Here is a 24,787-nt window from a genome sequence, read left to right as displayed (position 1 = left end):
GAATGAAGAGCATGAATCAAGCCAATTAATTCTCTTCTGTACATATTGTATGGAGTGTTAAATATATCAATACTATTAAATTTTTTGTTAAATGTTTCACATATAAGAGGGGTCATAAAATTTATAAGTAGCAAATGCATTTGCAAGTACCAAGTACTTTACTCATTTTTTAAATTATTTTTACACCTATCAGATTGTCAAAGAAAACAAAATGGATATTTCGTAAGTGTTTTTAGGGTAGTATTTTTTACCCTACTTTGCTCATCTAATGAGAGAACTAATGAAAATTGTATCTCGGATTAAACAACTCTGTGGTGGACATTTGACCGACATTATCTATAAAACATAAAATATTATTTGACATTATATAAAAATATCCGTTTTACTTAGAATATATTTTTTTAATATTTTAAATTTAAACTTCATTAATTCAATTACGCTTAATAAATGAGCCTTTTCTTATTTACTCTGTTATGTCAATCAATATTTCTAAATCGAGTATAAAGTCTACTCTAAATCGAGTATAAAGACTCATACCAAAAAAGTCCAGATCTTGTCTCGAGTTTACAATACGACACAGTCGGGACATTTGAGCATGCGAGCCATAGTTTGTGCTGTGCTGATCGAGGAACAGCGCATTATTATTTCGCAACCGGCGGATCGGAACATCGAATGCCACCTGTTCTAGTAACGATAGTACATCAATTAAGCCATTCAGCAAATTAAACATAAATATGGAGTCAATGTTATTTTTTCGTTTTTGTAGACTTGAGATTTTTAACATTGAGTCCATTTCTCCGTAAGTGTAGTCTACCCTCTCGAGCATGGGTGATTGGCCATGCTACTTTTCTTAGCAAGCGATGTTGCACCGGTTCGATATGATTTATCGGCCTATGTAGAAGGGAGACCAGATCACGGATGCATATTCTAAAAGAGGACGAACAAGTGAGCGATGTGGTGTTTTAACCGTGAACATATTAGTAAAGTCACTAGATGTCCCGCTAACAAAACCCAAGAGTTTTAGTGACTTGTTAATCATAGTATCAATATGTTCATTAAAGGTAAGTTTACAGTCCGTGATAACTCCGAGGTCCTTAATAGACTTGACTACATCTAAATTAATATTTTCTATTTTGTAATCAAAGGAGATATGTTTTTTCATTCTACAAAAAGACATTATTGAAAAAAATAAAAAAAACATTCTAGGTAGCTGGCTTTGCACCACATATTAAAAGAATCAATATCTGACCGGAGCAGCAAACAGTCATTTGTATTTTAAATTAAATTTAAGGATTTTACTGTCGTCCGCAAAGAGCCAAAAACTAGTAATGGAGAATACATTTTCTGCATCGTTAATAAACATTAAAAAGAAGGGGTGCCAGGTGAGCACCCTATAACAACAACATGTTTGCATACCACTGATTTTCTCAAATTGAATGGTTTGGGTGGGTAGGACGAAATTGCCTTTGGGCAATTAAGTGTAACCGGTTTGTGCGCATTTTTGCTAAAACTCAATAGAAACTTTTCAAATTGTGTTTTCTTTTTTACCGATATTAATTTATTAACTACTTATGTATGTATATGGTTATCCATAGAATTAAGAAAAGTCCGGAAAGAGCGTAGAATCATATTAAAATACATCGGACTGTGTCCAAAAATCCCCCCACTATGCCCCCACTTTAAACACGCGCATTCGTGGTGTCACCGCGTAATGTTGCATGATGGGAAAAAATATAATCATTACACAAATGTAAGGTAAAAAAAGCGATTTGTTAATTTCTCTCAAATGCGTGCATATTGATCGCGGAAACATTGATTGACACAACAGAGTAGATAAGTAAAGGGTCATTTAATAAGAGTAATTGAATCAATGAACTTTTAACTTAAAATATAAAACAAATTTTATTTTACATAAAACGAATATTTTTAAGGCATGTTAAATAATATTTGATATTTTAAAGATAATGCCGGTTAAATTTCCACCACAGAGTTGTTTAATTCGAGGTCCAATTTTCATTAGTTCTTTCATTAGATGAGCAAAGTAGGGTAAAAAAAAAATCTACCCTGGCAAAACTAACGAAATGTCCATTTCGATTTCTTCGACAATCTGACAGATGGAAAAATAATTCAATTTTTAATTAATGTATTTGCTACATGCATATTCATTCGCTAATTACACATGAAATGTGATCCCATCCCGTTTCTTTAAGATCCTAGCAGTATTTCTACACTTTAAAAGGACACAACACGGCATAGTTGAATTCAAACCAGGAGTTGCGTACTGAGCGACGTCTACAAAGAAACTAATGCGTCAAAACGTAAAACTACTAATTTATGAGTAGTTTAGTCGCCTTCTGTTTGATGCTCGTGTGCGGTTTCCGGACTATTCTTAATTCTATGTACATAACATATTTTTTTACAAAACTGTTATTTTTTTATTTCAAATACTTCCTACTCCGTGTTCAACTATTGAAAACGGTTTGCATTCAATAAAATAATATGCGTTTCATGGATACATTTTTATTGACAGTATGCCGATTCGCATTAAGAACAATTATATAAAATGAAGCATTATTTCTAAGCGAACGGTTTCTCACCATTGTGTTGAAACATGTGAATTGATTTTATATCTATGCGATGCAATATAATTACATTCTGAACGTGCGAACGGTTTCTTGCCAGTATCTATCAATAAGTGCTTGTTTAAATGACTTTTTCTAGAAGCTGTGTAACAACATTGTGAACATGCGAATGGTTTCTCGCAAGTATGTGTTATCATGTGACTTTCAATACCATTTTTATTTGATGCGGTATAATTACATTCTGAACATGCGAACGGTTTCTCACCAGAATGTTTTAAAATGTGAAGCTTTAAATTCTCTTCCCAATTTGTAGCATATGTACAATCAGCACATTTAAACAGTTTCTTACACTTATGAATCAACATGTGCATTTTTAAATTACTTTTTCTAGAAGTTTTATGATTACATTCAGAGCATGCGAATGGCTTCTTGTTGTTATGTGTAATCATATGACTTTTAATATCGTTTTTCTTTGATGCAGTATAATTACATTCTGAACATACGAACGGTTTCTCGCCAGTATGTTTTACCGTGTGACTCTTCAAATCCCTTTTTCGATTTGTTGTATATTTACATTCTGCACATTTAAATGGTTTCTCACTAGTATGTATCAACATGTGACATTTAATCTTATATTCATGTGACGCGGTATAATTACATTCTGAACATGTGAATGGTTTCTTGCCAGTATGTATCAACATGTGCTTTTTTAAATTACTATTTCTAGACGTTGTATAGTCACATTCTGAACATAAGAACGGTTTTTCCTTAGTATGTACCAACATGTGCTTTTTTAAACGACTCTTTAGGGGAGTTATGTAACTACATTCCGAGCATGGGAAAGGTTTTTTACCAGAGTTTGTTAATACACGTCTATTACAAGATTTTTTTTTTTCTGTACTGTTTTTACACCCTGGTAGTGGTTCTAAACAATGAGATGGTAGATTTATACTCTGCTCAGTAAATGTTGTTGACTTGTTGTCTGAAAAGAAAAAGTCATATTAACCAAGTGGGTGTCATTAGACCACAATTTTGCAGAAACCAGGGACATCAGCCTACCTGTAACAGATCTTGGCTAAGACTAGAGAGAAACATTATATAGTGATTGGGGTTATCTATGCGAAAATAATTATTATTGGACTTCTTCTTCTAGTGCCTTGCCGGGTCCCCCGACGTTAGCGATCACTACAGCGAAAATATATGTATCGGTCTAGCGCTACTTAAATATTTCGCAGCCTGGACGACGGCTTATTGATGTACTCGCCGTAGTGATTCCTGGGAAAAGATGACCAGAGTGGTTTCCCGTTGCTTTCTCTGGTGGATTTTTCTGTCCGGGGTTACCTTCCCTTAGCTGGTTGGTTTTTGGTTTTGAGGCGCCTTTCATTCTCTCGTTATTTGCTGTAATCACACCACTATGAGTGTGATCCCATTGCCCGGGGTTCGCGACGTGGACGCTAACGAGTTGGACTAGTCAATAGTGCTGCCGATGGAAAGCAACTGGGCATTTGCAGCATTTTATAGAATTGCATCCTCCAGCAAGATGTGACTCACTGCGACCCTACTGACAGTTTGAACCCCATTATTGGACTACTGCGTATTAATAACTATGATTTTTTGCATCCATACTACGATACAAATATTATACACGTTTTCAGGGCCAGACCGCGAAACTTTACGGGAACATTCTTCATGGTAAGCTTTAAAATGAAAATCTAAATATTTTTTTTCCAAAATGTTATTTTTAAAAAAAAAATGTAATCTCAAAGTGTGATAAATCTCTAATTTACTAAATGTTATTTATTTATTTATTTTTAAGAACCAACAGTCGACAGTGATACAATAACATAAAAAAATACGGTTTAAAGACAGACCAGCGGAGTTTTTAAATAAAAATCATACATATTATTAAATTATGTTACAACAAAAGTGTGTGTAATTATGTGTATTTGTATGAGAGTAAGTGTAGATGAGTGTTTATGTGTATTAGTGTGGGAGTAAATGTTTAGATGTGTATAAGTGTGAGCATCATTAAATAGTACATGGGATCGTATCGCAGCCAGAAATAATAAGTGTTAATTTATTTTTAAATAAATTAAGGTACATGAAAAATATATCAGTAGATGAAAAAAAAACATTATAGTTAAAGCAAGAACGATAGAGGAAAGAGTGTTGTGCATCGTTAGTGCTACAGACTGGCAGATGGAATAAATACTTATTTCTTGTCACGCGAAAGGGGACATTAAATAAGGGAAAGGGCGGCCTCCGTCGTGTAGTGGTCATGACGCTTAACTCACGCACGGAAGGTTCCGGGTTCGATTCCCGGTGAGGACACAAAAATTAAAATGTGATTTTTCTCAAGCCTGGGTGCTCTGTGATGTAATTCACCACTGTAATTAGGCCTCCTGGCCTGTTGTGGTGCAAAAAAAAATGTAAAAATTAAGTTATAAAATGTTTGTAAAACCACTTACCGACTGTTCTATGTCTACCGGTTTTGAGACGTACCCGTCTTTTCGTCAGGACACCAATTAAACCAACATGCAAACCAACATGCGAAACCCACTATACACCTTCACAATAGTTGTTGCACAAAAATATAAAACCAACACGACATGCATTTTAGTTTAATTGGTGTCCTGACGAAGAGACGGGCACGTCTCAATACCGGTAGACATAGAAAAGTCGGTAAGTAGTTATATACAAATATTTAATAACATTTAGTAAAATGTTTGACAATAGCACTTCAACAATGTTTGAGTATGTCCAAATGCTTGCAGACTGGTTGGATTTCCTCCCTAGGGAGTTATTCGTATTTAAATTTATTGTAACAGAGAGGGAACACATTTTTGAGAAGGAAATATGGAAGTATAGGCATTTACAGGGCTTAAGACGCCTGAAAACAATTTTACAATTTTACTTCACAAAAGTCAACAGATGGAAGAGTTGAGGAAACGTGGATGTTTAAACACGGTTAGAATGGTGAATGTTACACAGTGTGTAAAGTGGCCACTTAAACCAGCCAATGACTGGTCATACGCCCTGTAAATGCCTAGACTTCCATATTTCCTTATTTAAGGTATTCTCCATCCCTGTTGTAATTTGTTAATCTTAACTCTTAAAAGACTGTGCTGAATAATCCCTTTGCAGCCGGTGTGGTAACACAATGTGACCACAAGCATAAGTCGAGATATTTTGAAATGTAAGCTAAAATACCAAATTATTTACAATGGTATGTGTTAAAAATGATATTTATTCAAAGATGTTACATAAAAAATATAAAATTAAAGCATATTTATGCAAAATAAAGTTAGAAATTGTGTTCATTCCTTTTAAAATCCCGCCAGCAGGCGCTACCGCACGCGTCTGGTTGTTGACTGAATTCCGAATTACATTTACGACTGAATTTAGCGGAAATAGATCAACCGGGAGACTAGAAAGTATGCTTTGCTAATACAACTTTTATTTAATGCAAAAAAGAATATCAAATTTTTATTGCAAATAAATACTAGATTTTATTAGAATAAATAAAAACGCTGTTAAAACATATTCTTAGAATAATATTGAAATAATACCTAAAAAAATAGCAAAAAAAAACTTGTAATAAATATAATAATAGTACGTAATACGTAATATAATTATCATAATTACACATACAAAAAAATGACAACGTAAACACGTGTTTTAAAACTAGTTACGAACAAATTTTTTGAACACTTTAAATTAAATAACTTTGGTTCTATTTAACGGTTAAAAAAAGCTTTGAACATACTTTACAACAGTTTGTTATAACTTCAAAAAATATACGTAGAGTTGAAAAATCTTTTTAATGTCATTACAAATCGCTTCTTCAATAAACGCTTATATAAATTATAAAAGCCTGTCCAAGAATTGAGTCAAAACTCTTAAGCATTATAATTACTTAATTAATTTTTTGGGCACCTCAAAACACACAATTGTTTTCCTTTAACGTCGATAAATATTGCAGATTTAGTTTCGACGAGTTTCAGAAAATGCACTATGTTTATTTGGGCATTTTTACACCATCCTGTTTTTCTTGTTACATCTTCTGAACTTTCGTGTGTTGGCAATTCAACATCATGGAAATTGATGGTTTGGTGCAAGAAGAGAAAGAACATGAATAGTACGTTTCTAAAAACATTTCGGTAGCGTTCGTTTGCTTTCGGTGGAATTTCACACACTATGTTTACGTGTATTTACGTTAAAAACTACAAATTGTAAAGCTAACGACCGCGGAAAGAATATTCTTAAACTTCTATCGTTGATTCTCTAATCAGTGTTTTTTTTATCCATAATACAGTTACTTTATTTATATTTAAATCAAGATTAAAATGTCACTATCTAAATATTTAAATTGTTCCTTTATCCTTCTTCTTTCCTTCCCACCCCCTCTCCGCTCTTCATGGTAAAGTAAATATTTTTACACTAAATGTTTATTTTGTTAATCTTTCTTTTTAATTTTTGTATAAAATTGTAAGATTCAATATGTCCATGTATTTATAATTTTCTCAAACTGAACGGTTTAAGTAGGTAGAAAGAAATTGCCTTAAGGTAATATGCCCGCCCTTACATGTATATATATATATATATATATATATAAATATATTTATACATATATATATACATATATATATATATATATATATATATATATATATATATATATATATAAAGTGTCAAATAAATAAAAATAAAGGAGTTTAAACAAGCAATATCCATCAGCTCCATCAAAACTCTAAGCAGCCACCTTCAAGTTTTTCTCATACAAGAATATTATCTTGTTAATTTGTCTCCAATATCCACAACTACTTTTGTAGGGTTGTAGTGAAGTATAATTTCTGGATTTTTCGCTCCCCTCTAAAACGGTTTCTCTTTATTCATTATCATTATCTGATTCTAAAATTTGGTCCCCCCTCAAACTCCTTTGGAAGGCTCATTTTCACTTTCTGTATCTGTATTTTCACACTCAATATTGTCTTCCACGTCTAATACATCTTCTCTATTTTCCATCTCCATGTTACTTTCATCACTTGCATATTAAATGTTCTCAATTTCTTTGTTATTAAAATTTCGAGACATCGCTCATCCGGGGCAAAAACGACACAACTAACTTTTTTTTTAAAACCGTGATAAGTATGTCACAAGTCTTATAAATACGTGTTTTATCCGGTGCAAAAACAGCAGAATGATAGTTTGACTACAAACTACCAGGGAGCATTTGTGCCAATGAAAAATTTGAACAATTTTGTAAGTACTAGTGACAACAACGCCTGATTTGTAAGTTGCGCGCGGGGACCTGCCGAAAGCGCTTGTGTCTGTGCCTGTGTAGACATAAAGGTGATTGTGACAAACTATTTGTAATTTTTTTTGTGTAACAACGACCCTACTGTGATTTTTCAGGACCACAAAACTGATGGAGGACCATCAGCACCACAAAATATTAACGGAGATTGGATGAGTAATGTCTGTAATTATGACGAAGATTTCTCGCTAACTGATAGTGGTGATGAATTTAAGCCTGCAGAAAAGGAAAAAAGAAGCCTTATATCAACATCAAGCTCATCATCGTCATCATCAACCTGAAGCTCATCATCGAGTAGCTCGAGTACTGATGTATCAATCATACGCGATGAGCCAAATAATGATTAAAGGAACCCTAACTAAAATAATCAACCAATAATGTCAAATAGTATTGAGATTTTTTTTTTTAAATAATGAGATAATAGTCTTTCGATAAGTGAATTTAAATAATAAATATATATTATCAGTTGATCTTATTTTCACCCACAGGTAATAACTTGCCATAATTGTCTAAAAATATATTATCCCAGTACAACAACGACGTAAATATAAGTATTAATATTTTTATTGGTATATTTTAAGATCATTTGAAGTAATTTTTGAAAACTTTTTGCAATCCGTTAACAAATTAACAGTCCAAACTAACGTAATATTCAAAAAAATTGTGAAAATATATTTAAAAAAGTAATTTATGACTATAACAATCTTTAATAAAATAAAATCATATTCACTGCAGTTATGTCGTTATTGCACCGGATAAGCGACATGATAAATTATGTAATGTTGTAATAACTTATATTTACATATAAGGTTTTAATCAAAAATCCTTGGGCACACTTCCACTTATTTGTTTGACCAATTAGCGCTTTCATCCTCTAATGGACATCTTCAGACTGGCGAATATTATACAATGTAAGGATGATTTACAGAAATCAAAATATTATCTTAAGTGTGGAAATGAGTGAAAGTGTACCAATTATTTTTGATTAATAACTTATATGTAAATGTATGTAAATATTACATCATTACAATGAAATTCCATGAAGAATTGTCAAAAAGTAATTTAAATCAGATAAATTGTGAATAAATTGTAGAAACATTTCGGGAACACGGTGTGTTAAATACAGCGTCAGCTTAGTATACTACAAAAAACTTCACGCGACTAATGTGTTCTCCATCCAGTCTTTGGTCTACGAACATTTGGACTAACTCAAATATTGTAATGAAACCAACCGGTCCAAGAAATGTGTTCAATAAATGTTGCAATAAATTTCAATATTATTAATAATCCTTAATTTCTCTTTTTTGCAACAAATTTAGACAGTCTGCCCAACCACACCTATTTTATCGACAACAATAGTGTTCTATTCTAAAACGTACATAACTCCCCGAATGGTAAAGTAGATTACAGCAATACTCACTAGAGTCACATTCTTGTTTGATATCGGGATAATCAACGTCAATTTCCGTAAAGATCTGAATATCACTGTCTATAGCATACTGTGGTCCAGTACTGGCCCCCGGTTCAGCCTTCACGGTAGCAACCTTCAGCTCCTTGCTTATGTAGGGACATGGGGCCCCTTCCCCAGTATGGAGAATATCTCTTTTTACATCACCGGTCCCGGGTTCAGCTTTCACGGTGGCAATACCTGGCTCCTCACTTTTGTAGGGAAACGGCGCCCATTCCCCAGCATGAGGAGCATAGGAGTATCCTACTTCGCCAGTCGCTGGTTCAGCCTTGACACTAACTGAAGAGATCTCTTCCATAGTCAAATTCAAACAACTTTTTATCTCTGGAGATCGATCACCTGAAAATGAAAAGATGCAAATGGAATATTCAATATCCACTTTAACTCCTTAATATATTCTGGCGTGCAAGGCGAGTTTCTGGCGCCTTTAAACCAGAATTATCCAGCTAAGGCTACCTTCGTAACCCTGACAGAAAAATCTACCAGAGAAGGCAACGGGAAACCACTCTGGTCATCTTTTCCCGGGAATCACTATGGCGAGTATACCTAATAAGCAGTTGTCCTGGCTGCGGAATACAAGAGTAGCGCAGTACCGAGATACTTTCGCTGTAGTGATCGCCAACGTCAGGGGGACCTGACAAGGCACTGCAAGAAGAAGAAGATGCATACTAGTTATTTTTTTCCGAATCATTATTAATTTAAGTATCAGCGATACCACTATAACCCTAATTTACATTTGCAGTAGACAAGTAGGTACTGAAATTAATGGACTAATAAATTAATAAAAACATCTTCGTTCATGGAAATCGTATTTTTTTTTTTGCTAAGTGACGTTAGCAGGCGCTACTCAGGGCCGCTTTTGTGGCGTTCCGATATTAAACATCGAAGGTTCTTAACTCAAATATATATCATTATATATTGACATTGTGATCACGATCAGTGATCAGCAAATTCTAAGCTGATGGGTTTTTTATTTGATTTTTTCATGATCATCATTTTATACTCGTAACAGAATCTCCAGTACGGCGGTGAAAAGGCCATAAAATAGAAGAAGAAATCACTTAATAAAAGACAACTTTATAAAATATTGCAGGAGGCAAAACTAGCAGTTCACAATGGAGTTCTAGTGCCAACTCTAATGTATGGGAGCGAAGTATGGAATCGGAAAAATAATGATGAAAGTAGGTTAAATGCTGTCGAAATAAGATCCCTCAGGCAAATGTGTGGTAAAACAATGTATAATAGGTGCACAAATGTCGATATCCGTGAACCATCTGAGGCTGAGACATGCATTTCCGCCAGAATTAAGAAAGGGATGCTGCGTTAGTTTGGACATGTGGAGCGAATGAAAAGCAAAAGAACAGCTAAAAAGATCTTCGATGCGAATGTTGATGGATGCAGAAAACGAGGAAGACCGAGAAAGACATGGCACGATCAAGTCCATCAAATACTTGAATATGGACATGTCAAGAGTAGGAATAATCGGCGTGCGAGTGTAGAGGAAGCGAGGTATGTATGCAAAGACAGAGTGACATGGCGTTCTATCCTCTCTGCCTACCTAAATTCCTAGCTTCTTCCTTCCACACTCATACATCTTGTCATACATGCCCTTCGGTTCTGTCTGCTTTTGACATGACCAGACTTAAGATTTTGGTTTATCTGATCATGCCACGTCTTCCTTGGCCGTCCTCGTTTCACGTTACCGTTCATTTTCGCCTTATATACTTGTTTTACCATTCATCCGTCGTCCATTCGTTTTACGTGACCAAACCAATAATATATTATATATATATATATTATCAATTATACTTGACTCAGATTTACACTCTCGCCCGATTTCATCATTCGTAACCCTGTCATACATTGATTTCCCACACATTCGTCTAAGAGATCGAATTTCAACCGCGTCCACTCGGTTTTCAGCCTTTCTCTGCCAGTTCCATGTTTCACTTCCATACATAAGTGTTGGGACTAAAACTCCGCTGTGCACTACCAGTTTAGCTTCGATTGACATATTTTTATTAGCAATTACTGCGCTTAGTGCTTCGTTCATTTTGTTGCCCGTATTCACTTTCCTTTCAACATCTTTTTCTACTCTTCCATCCCTTGAAAACATGCTTCCCAGATACACAAATTCTTCTACTTGCTCGAGACATTCATTACAGTTACAGTTTACATTTATTATGCAGTCAGTAAATATCAATACCCTTAAAGCTCTCTTCTGTTCCCTAGTTCGCCCGCACCTAGAGTACTCCTCTGTTATCTGGTCTCCGTATTATGATGCTCACATCAAGAATATTCACTCTCCTTTCAACATCTTTTTCTACTCTTCCATCCCTTAAAAACATGCTTCCCAGATACACAAATTCTTCTACTTGTTCGGCATACAGTAAGGTATTATTTTATGCAAGAATATAAAACCAAACAATACCTACCTTCCTAAATCCTGGCTTCATGAAGCCATGAAATAAGTAAGTCGATCTACGAAACACAACTGTGCCGATTGTCTACGGTCAAACATAGCTACTGTCATTATTTGTCACACCGAACGATGCTCACGCGTAGCGTTACCATCAGTCACAAGGTCGGACGTAGAAAAAAAGAATTTAAGACTTAAAACTAAGCCGCGCGGATCTTTATGCATATCTCGACTTGCGCCGCGCCCGCGCTACTCAAGGGCAAAAAGGAACGATGGAAGTAAGAATATAAAAAGCCTAGCATGAACGGGCCGGGCGCAGTCAAATTTGGCCCGACAAGAGGTCAAAAAAGCCTAAAACTGACGGACGGACGGCAACGCTACTCACGCATATAATAATAGCCTAAAACACTGTCCACGATATGAAAACACAATGAAAACTAGACGATTCAGGTACTTACATTGATCACAACACGGCGTATTGTCGTGCGCACTCCATCCACGTATGACACGCGACACGCGACCATTCCGAGAAGACGTATAGACAATATACGTCATAGACAAAATAATGCGCACAGTACTTACCTGGCCTGGCTAATTCATATATAAAGATACTATTACAAAAAAAATACGTATCCCTTACTATATGAGGCCATGAGCCTTGTGTTGAGTTGAGACATAATACAATAAAAAATATTGTGCTGTACTTGAGGACAAGACAATGGACAATTTATTGTTTTACTGATCTAATGGAACGTCGAAATTTATGTATTTTTTTATTGTATTTATATTTATTTAAGAAGGAAAACATGAACAGAGAATATTAAAGGAAAAATAATGAAACCTACTGAACCGCAAAACCGGCTTGTCAGCAGGATTCTTATTTTTCCTTTGCAAAGAAAAACGTTAAAGAAATTATATAAATTTAAAAAGTAATATTGGCATTATTAAGAATTAAAAGCACACGTATTTTTTACATAAAATTCATTTACAAAAATTAAAAAAGATGATGACTTTTAACATGAAATAATCAATATAAAGCTTTGTTACATATTAGCCATTAAATTATTTTTTTCTTAAAAGTTTTGTCAACATTTTCTTTTAAGATCTGCTTAGGAATCTTATTGAAAATTTTAGTAATTGTATAATGAAGTGTTCTTTGGCCATACTTGTTTACAACATGGGCAGAATGGTGAATGTTAAACAGTGTGTAAAGTGACCACTAAAACCAGCCAATGACAGGTCATAAGCCCTGTAGATGCCCAGACTTCTATATTACCTTCACTTAAATGTTCTTCATCTACAAAGATATGTTAACAGTGTAATATGTTAACTTCCTGTGCCTCGATTATGAACGCTATCTTCATCTGTATATATCGAGACGGTATACTTAACTTCTGTACTATCTGTGTCACCTCGGTATGTTCTACCTGCTTGTCATATCCACATCATATGATCGAAACAAGCCAATAGAATGACCGCAAACAATTACTCCGCGTTCCTTACGTCATTAACATTTAAAATAGTTCTCATTTACATTTTAAATAGGCTTCTGTAATAAAAAGTGCTCACTTCAAAGCGATTATAAACTCCGATCAATCCCAATTCAAACAAAAAATGCTCGCTTGAACATGAGTTTTGCATGACTTTTGGAAATCACCCAGACGGTACACTTAACGAGCGTCTGTATGTAATCACCATGCGATGATATTTCTTCACAGAGTATCGAACATCTGTTATTTCAGTGCCCATTTTTTAGTTTACAGCGCCATAATCTTGAAGCAGAAAGCGGGAAAGACAAAATATCCTTAACAGATATCCACACTGTAGTTAAAAGTAGTTATCACGCGCCATTGTTATTGGACTACATTGTTATTGGCAACAATGGTGATTGGACTCATAAAGGTAATAAACCAAAATCAGTGATCGAACATCCCATTTTTAAGACAAACAAAAACGATATTTTCCGAGTACCTTAGCCTTGTACATGACACGTAAGGCTACTAAATACAGGAGTCCAAATATATATATTTATTTAACTTTTTGTACATAATGTTATTTGTACATTGGCGGGCTTATTGCCAAATGGCAATTTCTTCCAACCAACCAATAAAATAAAAGTTTTAGTTTTATAATTCAAGTAACAGAACATATTCATTAGAATAAAAAGATTAAAAAGCTAAAGATATATAAAAATAGAAACTAACGTATCTGTTTACAAATTAATGTTCGAAAAAAGAGGAAAGAGGAAAGGAGGAGAGATTAAGGAAGAGAAAGGAGATGTTTCTTCAGACGTGATTTAAACAGAGATAACGTAGTAACATCTTTAATGGTGGATTGGAGATGATTCCACAGTGGAGCCGCATGGACACTATATTAGTTAGAGATGAAAGAGGAATTGTGGATGGGTATTAAGAGAGCGCCTCGAGAATTAGAACGAAGAGTTAAACCATTAACTGATAAGCGTTGAAATTTTTCACGCGGGTATATAGGAGCGTTAGGACTATGAAGTACATTGAACAGAAGTGGGAGGGAGTGATAGTCTCTCCGCTGTCTAATTTTGAGCCATTTCAGTTGCCTACGATAATCGAGGTCGTTCAAGTTTATCGAGTTCTACAGGGTGGTCTTTAAACCCTGTCACATCCGAAACCGCGATGATCAGTATGAGCAAGAAGACATATTGGCATATTTAAAAAAATATTTAGAACGCAGAATATTTTTTTAAATAAAATATTTAAAAAATATATGGTTGCTTACTTCTGCAGGGGAGAAGCGAAGGGGCGTGACCATGTGGTTGACGGGGTATTAAACTCCCCCCTCCCCTCTCCTCGCTTCACCCTTGCAGAAGTAAGCAACCACATGTTTTTTTTAAAATTTTATTTTTGTAAATTTTATTCGTTTTAAAAAAATATTTTAATGTGCCAATGTGTCTTCTTGCCAATACTGATCATCGTGGTTTCGGATTAGTCTCTAGAATGTATGATGTATGCCTGGAGAGCGAATTGGCGATGAACGAAAGTAAGTCAAAAGTGATGGTATTTGAAAGGGATAGTGAGGTTACTGACTGCATAATAAATGTAAACAACGAATGTCTCGAGCAAGTAGAAGAATTTGTGTACCTGGGAAGCATGTTTTCAAGAGATAGAAGAGTAGAAAAAGATGTTGAAAGGAGAGTGAATGCGGGCAACAAAATGAACGGAGCACTAAGCACAGTAATTTCTAATAAAAATATGTCAATCGAAGCTAAACTAGCAGTGCACAACAGAGTTTTAGTCCCAACACTTATGTATGGAAGTGAAACATGGAACTGGCAGAGGAAGGGTGAAAGCCGAGTGAACGCGGTTGAAATGCGATCTCTTAGACGAATGTGTGGGAAATCAATGTATGACAGGGTTACGAATGATGAAATCAGGCGAGAGTGTAAATCTGAGACAAGTATAATTGATAAGATTAAGAAAGGGTCTCTGAGATGGTTCGGTCTCGTAGAACGAATGGACGACGAGAGAATGGTAAAACAAGTATATATGGCAAAAATGAACGGCAACGTTAGACGAGGACGACCAAGGAAGACGTGGCATGATCAGATAAACCAAAATCTTAAGTCTGGTCATGTCAAACGCAGACAGAACCGAAGGGCATGTATGACAAGATGTATGAATGTGGAAGAGGCTAGGAGTGTATGCCAGGATAGACGTGTGTGGCGGTCCATTCTCTCTGCCTACCCCTACGGGGAAATGGCGTGATGGTAGTAGTAGTAGTAGTATATATAAAAATATAAAAAAGTACGATGCGTAAAAATACAATTTAAAAATTGACTCGGTTTGATATACACAACAAATATAAAAAAATAAATAAAAACCGCCAAAATTTCTCATCAAAGGAAAAGCCGAAGACGAGTTAATGGTGCCCTACGCACCATTGGGCGCGGTGAGGGGAGTAACGTTGATGACGCTTCGTTGACCTAGTTAACATAATGACGTCACGTGCTTAACTTGCCTCAATCAAGATCATTCGACTGGAATGTTCGGTTGAACAATTTACCCCTTTACTAATTTTAGTAAAGGGTCGCGCAGGATCGATTAACAGGAATCGAATAATTCGTAATCGATTTATTAAATAACGTATTAAGGAAATATCCTCAGAGTAATAATGCGCCAAGCTATAGAGGAGCCCAAACGTGGGAAAACCTTTCTATGACTCAACAATATTCCAAATTTTTGTAGACAAGGACTGGAATCAACTCCCTGGGGAGCTGTTTATACTAACCTTTTCTTATATATTATGTGTCATTAGATTTACAGTGGATTTTTTTAATTGGCTCTAATATTGTTAATATTTTTCTACTTATTTTGTTTATGTAATAGCTGTAAAAATCCCAAATAAAATAAAATAAATAAATAAACATATGACAACAGAGACGAAGAACATTTAAAAGAAGGTTATAAAGAAGTCTAGGCATTTACAGGGCGTATGACCTGTCAATGGCTGGTTTAAGTGGCCACTTTACACACTGTGTAACATTCACCATTCTGCCCAGATTTGAATAACTATATTCCTTCAATTCTTTCATCTGTTGATGTTTGTGAAGTTAAAGAGCTGAAACCTTTATTTTGCAAACATCAACATTCATGGTCATGGGCCCTGTAGATGCCTGGACTTCTTTATTACCTTCTCTTGAATGTTCTTCATCTCTGTTGTAAAATGTTAATATAAACAGCTCCCCAGGGAGTTGAATCCAGTCCTTGTCTACAAAAATTTGGACAAACTCAAAATATTGTTACTCATTCAATTTAAGCTTTTTATTTAAGTATATTTAAGTTTGTGAAGTTAAAGAGCTGAAACCTTTATTTATGCGGGTGAGATTCGTGTAATTGAATCATTTCACCTGGGAAATTGAAAGGTCATTAACATCACATACAATGCAGATAATGCATCCATAGTCATGATGAGAACATTCATACACCGATGCACGCGCGCCGATTATTACGAGTTTTGACATGTCCATCTTCGAGTATCTGTCGAGTTTGGTCGTGCCATGTCTTTCTTGGTCTTCCTCTATTTCTGCATCCATCAACATTCGCATTGTAAATATTCTTAGTCGTTCTCTTGCTGTCCGTTCGTTCTACATGTCCAAACCAGCGCAGAGCTCCTTTCTCCATTTTGTCGATAATGCTTGTCTGAGCCTTACATAATGCACGGATCTCAACATTTGTGCATCTATCGTACATAGTTTTACCACACATTTGCCTGTGAGATCGCATTTCGACGAAATTCAGCCATCTGTTGATGTTTGTGAAGCAAGCATTTTCATGGACACATTTATATATGGAAAATTATCATAAAAAAAGTAGAAAGACTCGACGGTTTATAGTAGACTTTGTGGGAGTGGGAGTGGAAGTGGGAGAGAGGTGTTTAGAATTAAATTTGATTCGGTGATCATTTGAAAGAAGACAACTTGTTTTCAAAAAAATCAAGACTGGTATGTTTGTTGGCAGACCTGAGAATTCTGGGCATAGGGGAATGAAAACCATAGTTAGTTCTATGGTTATCGGTAGGAAAGAGTCAGTTTTGTCTGAGGTTTCTAGTTGGGATATTTAATTTTATCGAGCTCAGTAGTTCAGACGCATCAAAGAGAGAATTTGAAACAGGACTAGAAGGTGGGATTTATTTCGACGGTCTTGAAGAGAAGATATATTAAAGGTAGTTTCTAACTCATTATACGTATATAGGTCTCTGGATAAGCCCAACCTCCAGCCTATCTTTCTCAAAAATGGATGTGGAACTGATTCAATATTCTTGATGTGAACATCATAATACGGAGACCAGATAACAGAGGAATACTCTAGGTGCGGGCGAACCAGGGAACAGAAGAGAGCTTTAAGGGTATTGATATTTTTGAAGTCAGCTGTGCTTCTGTTAATAAATCCAAGAAGTTTTAAGGTTCAATATGAATTGTAAAAGAAAGTTTATTGTCAAGTATAATACCAAAATCTTATATAAGACCCAGATGATAATATTTTATCGTTCAGTGAGTAGTCGCATATGATTGGATAACCCTTCAATTATTTAAGTCGAGATGTAGATTGTTATTAAATTATTAGACCAAGTGCTAAAAGACAATAAGTCAGATTGTAATATATCTTTATATATGTAATTCTTCTGTACGTGTGTGGTCGCTAAACTCCTTCTTAACGGCTTTACGTGCGGTTTTCAGAGAAATGTAGATCTTTGCGCTGCGTGTGTTCATAGATATTAAAATCTTCCATCTAGTATGTAAAAAAGAAATTAGGAGTATGAATGTTTTACTCTTCGATCTACCTGGGTTGCATTCGACGAGAATGCAGATATAAAAAAAAATGGAAGTTTGTTGTTTTTTGTGTATAAAAAAGTTTGTTTTTTAATGTTTCCAAACAATATTCGCTTTTTATGGATGGATGGATAAAATGCTGGTTTTAAAAATATGTTTAGCTTGATTATGTTACATATTGTAATTTAATATAAAAATTGTTTTTAAAAAATGATGTGTGTTTTAATTCAAACTGCTTGTACTTAAAATAAGAATCTGCTATCACAATTTTTACAAAAACCAACGCAAACGCAGTAAACTTTATATAGTATTGGGTGTGCGCATATTTTGTTCATTAATAACGATAATTTTATTTTGTACTAGTTCAGTTTGTATAAATACATACATGTAATTTTTAATCTTTTTATATTTTTTAAATTTCTTTCCCAGATTGCATAATGTATACATCATTTTGAATTTATTTCCTTGCCTAGTGTTATGTTTATTTTGTTATTTTTAACTATTTTTCATACCCTTTTTAATTTGTAGTATATCATAATTTTAATTTTTCTGCTTTTGTAAATAATATTATAGTTTAAAATATAAAAACGTCTTTGACTCTTGTGTGGCTGTGATTTCACACTAGTCGACATAGGACACAAGATTTGATATTTCTCTCTTATTTTTTTAAATGATGAATTCGTATTTTTTGTAATCTTCAAATGGACGTTTTCACACCCGATTTGGAAAGTAAAATTTGTATCACTATGCTATATGTAAATACAAAAAATATTTAACCTTGCTACGCGAAGCATGAATGTCCGCTAATTCAGCAACACATATATACAGATACCTTATACAAGACAGAGCACGAAGATAGAAGTCATAACTAGGAAGACTGAGACGCTGTTCTGCGGTGGGTGTCATCTAAAACAGATTTAGTCTTCAGTCGGTTGATGACAATGATGGGGGACGCACGCGCGTAACCTGAGCGGCGTATTTGTGATTTTTAATTTATTTTGCTATAACAGGATTAAATTATATGTTTATTCCCATAAATTACTGAAAAGGAGTTATTTAACAGTAGTCTCCATGTTTTCCATTTTTTCAAATGTCTGAATTTTAGAATATTCTGTCTTTTACTAGTGGTAACACGATGTTACATCACCGCGCGCAAAGGGATTATTTACCACAGTCTTTTAAGAGTTAAATAAATTTGTTATCTGTTTGTCGGAATATTGTATATAATTATGTATAATATGTTTTCAATTTAAAAAAAAAAAAAAAAAATACTGCATTTTAGGCTGTAATAATTCGCAAAATAGCAACTGGTTGCCCGAAAACAGATAATGACAGTCAAACGGCTTACTTTGACCGAGATGTTCAGCAAGCAATGGCATTCATTTACAGTACGGTACATACATACTGTACCAATGTACTGCGCTTGTAACTAGGCTTTACATGTAAAAGTGTTGCCTTTTCATTTGATTAATTAAAAGCTCATTTTCATTTTCAACATACATTCAATAATTAATTAAAACAGACCCTTTTTTTCTGAAAAAAAAATATCCGAATCTTTGATTATTCGAATGGGGTCCGGTCCCAATTGATTCGGATAATTGGAGTTCTACTGAATTCACTAACATTTTCGAAATCGAGTAAACTTTCGGCATACATTACATACATACATATTGTCGGCCTCGTGGTGTAATGGTCAGCGCGTCAGCCTGCCATGCAAGAGGTCTCGGGTTCGATTCCCGGCATGGTTTATTTGAAATATTTATTTAATATTTCAAATAAACCAATTTTCCTTAATCTCTCCTCTTTTTTCCTTTTTCCCATTGAGTGACAGTTTTGATTTAAGGCAATTTATTACGTTTAATTCTATTTTTATATATCTTTAGCTTTTTAATCTTATTTTTCTATTGAATATGTTCTGTAACTTAAAGAATTATAAAAATAAAACTTTTCTTTTATTGGTTGGTCGGAAGAAATTGTCATTGGGCAATAACATTATGTGCAAAAAGTTAATAAATAATTAAAAATATTTCATAGTCCCTGAAGCGTAAGACTGATCATCTTACCTTCATGTAACAACAAAATATCAAGATACGCTGCGATTGGTGTACCAACTCAGTGCCCTATGCACCATTAGGGGCGGAAAGGGAACGATGATGCGATGGTGAATTCGGTTATAGAAACGGTTAAATTATTCGATTGCAATAACCTGTTATTCGCTTATGTGGGTTTAGTTGACTTTTCTAATTCAAACATGTCGGTTTACTTTGAGACGATATTGTAATATTAATATTAGGGTATTTTATTGCGTAATTTTGATTAATGTAGGCGCATTTGTGGAATTTTATATTTCAAGTGATTGATACGTGAGTTAGAGTTTATTGGATTTTTGTTATCGGGTGGTGGTGTCATTGCGTTTCTCATAAAATGAACGGGAAGGCAGATCTGAATAAGATAGAAAGTGAAAGGGACGGAAGAAAGAATCGCTTCAAGAAATCAACGCGCAAGGAAGCCACGCGGCCGTCGTCCATCGTATCCAATACCAGGACGACTGTGAGGACCCAGGCGATCAGGGAGAACGGGACGCTGCACTGCCGGTCCGGCTCCATTTCGCGAACCTCCATTCTGTCGGAAGAGAGAGACTCCGCGGCGGTGTACAGCAGCCCGGCGCCGAGGAAGACCGTCCGAGCCAACTCCCTCCCCGCCGCGTGCAGTCGCCGGTACTCCTTCGAAACCAACTTGCGGCACACGAAAACGACGGCCAAGAGGTCCGGCCAGAGCCGCAGACTCAGAGACTTCGACTGCAGAAGCGACGAATGCATCTTCCACCAGAGGGTGTCCCTCGAACTCTCGGAGTTCGCGGACTCCGAGGGCGAGAGCAGGGACACCGTGCAGGCCGCGAAACGCACGGAAGGCCGCCGGCGACGGAGCGTCGAGAAGGCCAACAGATCGGATAGATTCACCGGCTTCGGCGTCCGGAGCTCTTCCAACTCGCCCTGCTCCAAGCTGGCCTGCCCCTGCGCGCGCGCGCTCACGAGGCGAAGCTCCCTGCAAACCTTCCACCCGAAAGCGAGCTCGTTCGCGTCGAGCTTCGACCGGTACACGCGGGATCGCGACCGCCGCAGGACCAGCTCGGCGACGACCCTGCGCAAGTCCTCGCTCGGCTCCGGCCTCTCGCGGCATTCGGACCTGATGTTTTCCCCGGACTGCACGTCGGACGCCTCTTGCGACTTCTCTCCTTGCAAGCCGTCGCCGAACGGGGCCCCGGCCGACCCGAAACGGAAACGCGACTCGCTCATTTCGAACGGGACGAACCGAGCCACCGTCAGCCCGAACAGCCAGATCCCCTGCGTCAGCTCGAGCTCCAGCTGCTACACTAGCTGGATGGAGACGGAACAAATCTCGGGGAACAACGAGTCCGTGAACTCCAATTTAGGCGAAAACCCCCCGAAAGAAAAGGGCGAATGGAATAACTTTTGGCAAAACTACAACAATTCTTTGGCCGCGTTTCCGGAGAAATTATTTTACGACGACTGCCCCACGCCGTTCTACGAGCCGGACGAAAGCGCGGACATGAAAACTTTCGAAATCGACCCGGCGAAAATCGAAAACGGTAACAAATGTGCCGAAAACGCGAACCAACTAGCGGCGAAGGCTGCGGCGTCCGACGGGAGAACCGTAACTCTCACCAGGAACGAGACCAAGGAAATGATCCACTGCGCTCACAGACTCGCCGAAATACTGACAGGCGTGCTGGAGAGGAACAGTTCTCGGTGCGCCAGAGGAGCCGCGAAGGCTCCAGAGGGCGGGACGGGTGGTGCGGAGGTTGTCAAAGACAAAATGGACGCCGCGGAAGAGAAAAAAGAAAGCGATCAAAAACACGATCGCAAGAGACAAGAATTGAAAGACATAACGGTCATTCGGGGAGATTCAAAAGATGTTTTGCTGTGAATTTTTAACCTGTGTGACGAACACAATAAAAATTTGTTTAATTTATGTTTTGATGCGGATATTCATCTCGCCCTTCTATTAAGTGATCTTGAGATGTGCCGTAAAAGCATACAACATGAGACTTGAATGTAATTTGAGACGAAACTTCCGCGGCACATAATATTATTACATGTGGTAGCATTGCTACTCTGGCAGTGTCCTTCCAAAGTTTTTGCATGTGAACGTATAATTGCTGTCAAAAGGAAATTTAGAATTTAGTAGTTAAAATTTATTTCAAGAGAGAGGGAAAACATTAGTGAAAAGGGAATATGAACGTCTAGGCATTTACAAGGCTTATGACCTGTCATTGGCTGGTTTAAGCGGCCAACAGGTCATAAGCCCTGTAAATGCCTAGACGTCCATATTCCCTTCTCAATAATGTTTTCCCTCTCTGTTGAAATAAATTTAAATACGAATAACTCCCTAGGGAGGAAATCCAGTCAGTCTGCAAGCATTTGGACATACTCAAACATTGTTAAATTAACTACCTGGTAAAAGAAGTATAAAAATTGGAAAATTATTTTCAGGCGTTTCCTAGTAGGTGATTTGGTTCAGCCGGATGAATCTCACCCACAAAATAAAGGTTTCAGCTCCTTTACTTCAAAAAAGTCAACAGATGGAAGAGTTGAGGAAATGTGGATGTTTAAACATGGGCAGAATGGTGAATGATACACAGTGTGTAAAGTGGCCACTTAAACCAGACAGAGTCTCTTTCGTGTATTTTTTTTTCTTTTTTTTAATATGTACGTATTGAATATATTTTTGTAATGTATATGTTATATTTAAAATAAATTAATTGAATTGAATAATTGAATAATTGAATAATTGAATAATTGAATTGAATTGAGTAAATGAGAGGTCGTTAGCCCTGTGAATGCAAGACGTCCATATTCCCTTCTCAAAAATGTTTTACTTCTCTGTTGAAATATATTTAAACATGAATAATTCCCTAGGAAGGAAATCCAGCTAGTCTTCAAGCATTTGGACATATTCAAACATTGTTGAAAGTAAGAAGTATTTATGGAGAAATCGACATATATTTTTAATTCAAATATATTTCTGAATTTATGCCTCAAAACTCTATATTAGTAAAAAAAGCTGTAGTGATCTTAATCGATTTAATATTACGATCTCGTGGGCACTTTTCCGTAAACAGGTCAACGCCATGTTTGACACTTTCGGCGTAGGTTGGAAGAGTGAAACTAAAAATTCAGACAAATTAAACCATTTTTTTGGAGGGTAAATTGAGACTATGTCTAAAAGAAACTCTTCATAAAATATTTAAGCTTCATATAGTAAACACTCTTTATAAAATAAATTATACTATACAAATATATAAAAAAGAAAAAATAAAAGAATTTGAGATGAATAAGTCACTCAGATACCAACATAATATTAAAATTCCTAAATTCCACACAAGTCATGGTCAAAAAAGCTTTGTATTCAAAGGTGTAAAAAATTATAATAATCTTCCTAACGAACTAAAAACTATTAAAAATATTATATCAATAAATAAATTTTAAGTTCATCTAAAGAATTTTTTTTAACTCGTGTAAAAACAACATTAAATTTTTATTAGTTTGAATGTAGTATTGTTTTATGTTTTTTCTTTATATATCCTATGTTTTTATTTTTCTTTTTATGTACTCGTATTTAAAATTATATAAACTCTTATAAATAAACAACTACAACAGTGTAAGTCACTCTCCAAGCACAAAAGTTAGTCTCTTTTTGGAGATTTATTTTATAAATAAAACACGAGTGATACTTTAATCCACAAATTTGGAATATCCAGTGACCGGTTTCATCGCTTTCGCGACATCTTCGAGACTGGTATCTTTATTAAAAAGTTAAATGTATTTATACAGAACAGAGGTGAGGATACATAATTCAAAGTTATATGTAAGTAAATTAAATAAAGTTACATTATCGACAAATTTTCTATGGGTTAACTAATGAATGGATATAATGTTATTTTAATGAGTTTAAGTATTTTATTTTATTGTTGGTGTATAAATAAAATACTTAAACTCATTAAAATAACATTATATCCATTCATTAGTTAACCCATAGAAAATTTGTCGATAATGATCCTTAAGATAAAAATAACTTTATTTAATTTACTTACATATAACTTTGAATTATGTATCCTCACCTCTGTTCTGTATAAATACATTTAACTTTTTAATAAAGATACCAGTCTCGAAGATGTCGCGAAAGCGATGAAACCGGTCACTGGATATTCCAAATTTGTGGATTAAAGTATCACTCGTGTTTTATTTATATAATAAATTACAATGAACTTCCATCAAGAATTTTCACTTACAAACTTAAATGTCTTTTTGGAGAGTTACAGTGATAACATTTACTAGATGTGTAAAAGTAAATATGTTTGGAATTTTACAAAAAACGTGTACTTTTTATGAAATTTATGAATTAAAAAAATGTCTCAAATTAGGTGCATAAGTCTCAAATCTCTACTGATAGTTATGTTTAATAATTAGGAGAAAATTTAATTCTTTTATACTTAGGTACGACCACGGTAGTTAATTTATTACAGAAAAGTACAGACTGTGAAGATAGTAGGTATATGCGTTTCAATTATTGTTTATTATTCAAGTATCATACATGTCTCAAATTACACACTCTCAATTTTGTTATTTTTTTACGATTTTTGAAATAGGTTTAATTTTGTTTTGATTGGATTTTT

General features: G+C 35.4%; 1 long non-coding RNA gene across 1 annotated transcript; it reads right to left on the bottom strand.

Annotated features, from left to right (window-relative positions):
* Positions 1–2,504: 2,504 nt before the first annotated feature.
* On the bottom strand, positions 2,505–12,304 carry LOC148275298 (uncharacterized). The gene is made up of 3 exons (XR_015824057.1): positions 12,245–12,304; positions 9,320–9,706; positions 2,505–3,564 (listed from the first exon to the last, which is right to left on the bottom strand). It is a non-coding gene; the product is annotated as an uncharacterized LOC148275298 (long non-coding RNA).
* Positions 12,305–24,787: the final 12,483 nt, after the last annotated feature.

The sequence above is a fragment of the Micrasema longulum genome, unplaced genomic scaffold, assembly GCF_059751315.1.
Source record: "Micrasema longulum isolate JH-2025_06_02 unplaced genomic scaffold, ASM5975131v1 h1tg001462l, whole genome shotgun sequence".
NCBI classification, from domain to species: Eukaryota; Metazoa; Arthropoda; class Insecta; order Trichoptera; family Brachycentridae; genus Micrasema; species Micrasema longulum.
This window is presented reverse-complemented; position numbering and strand designations above follow the sequence as displayed.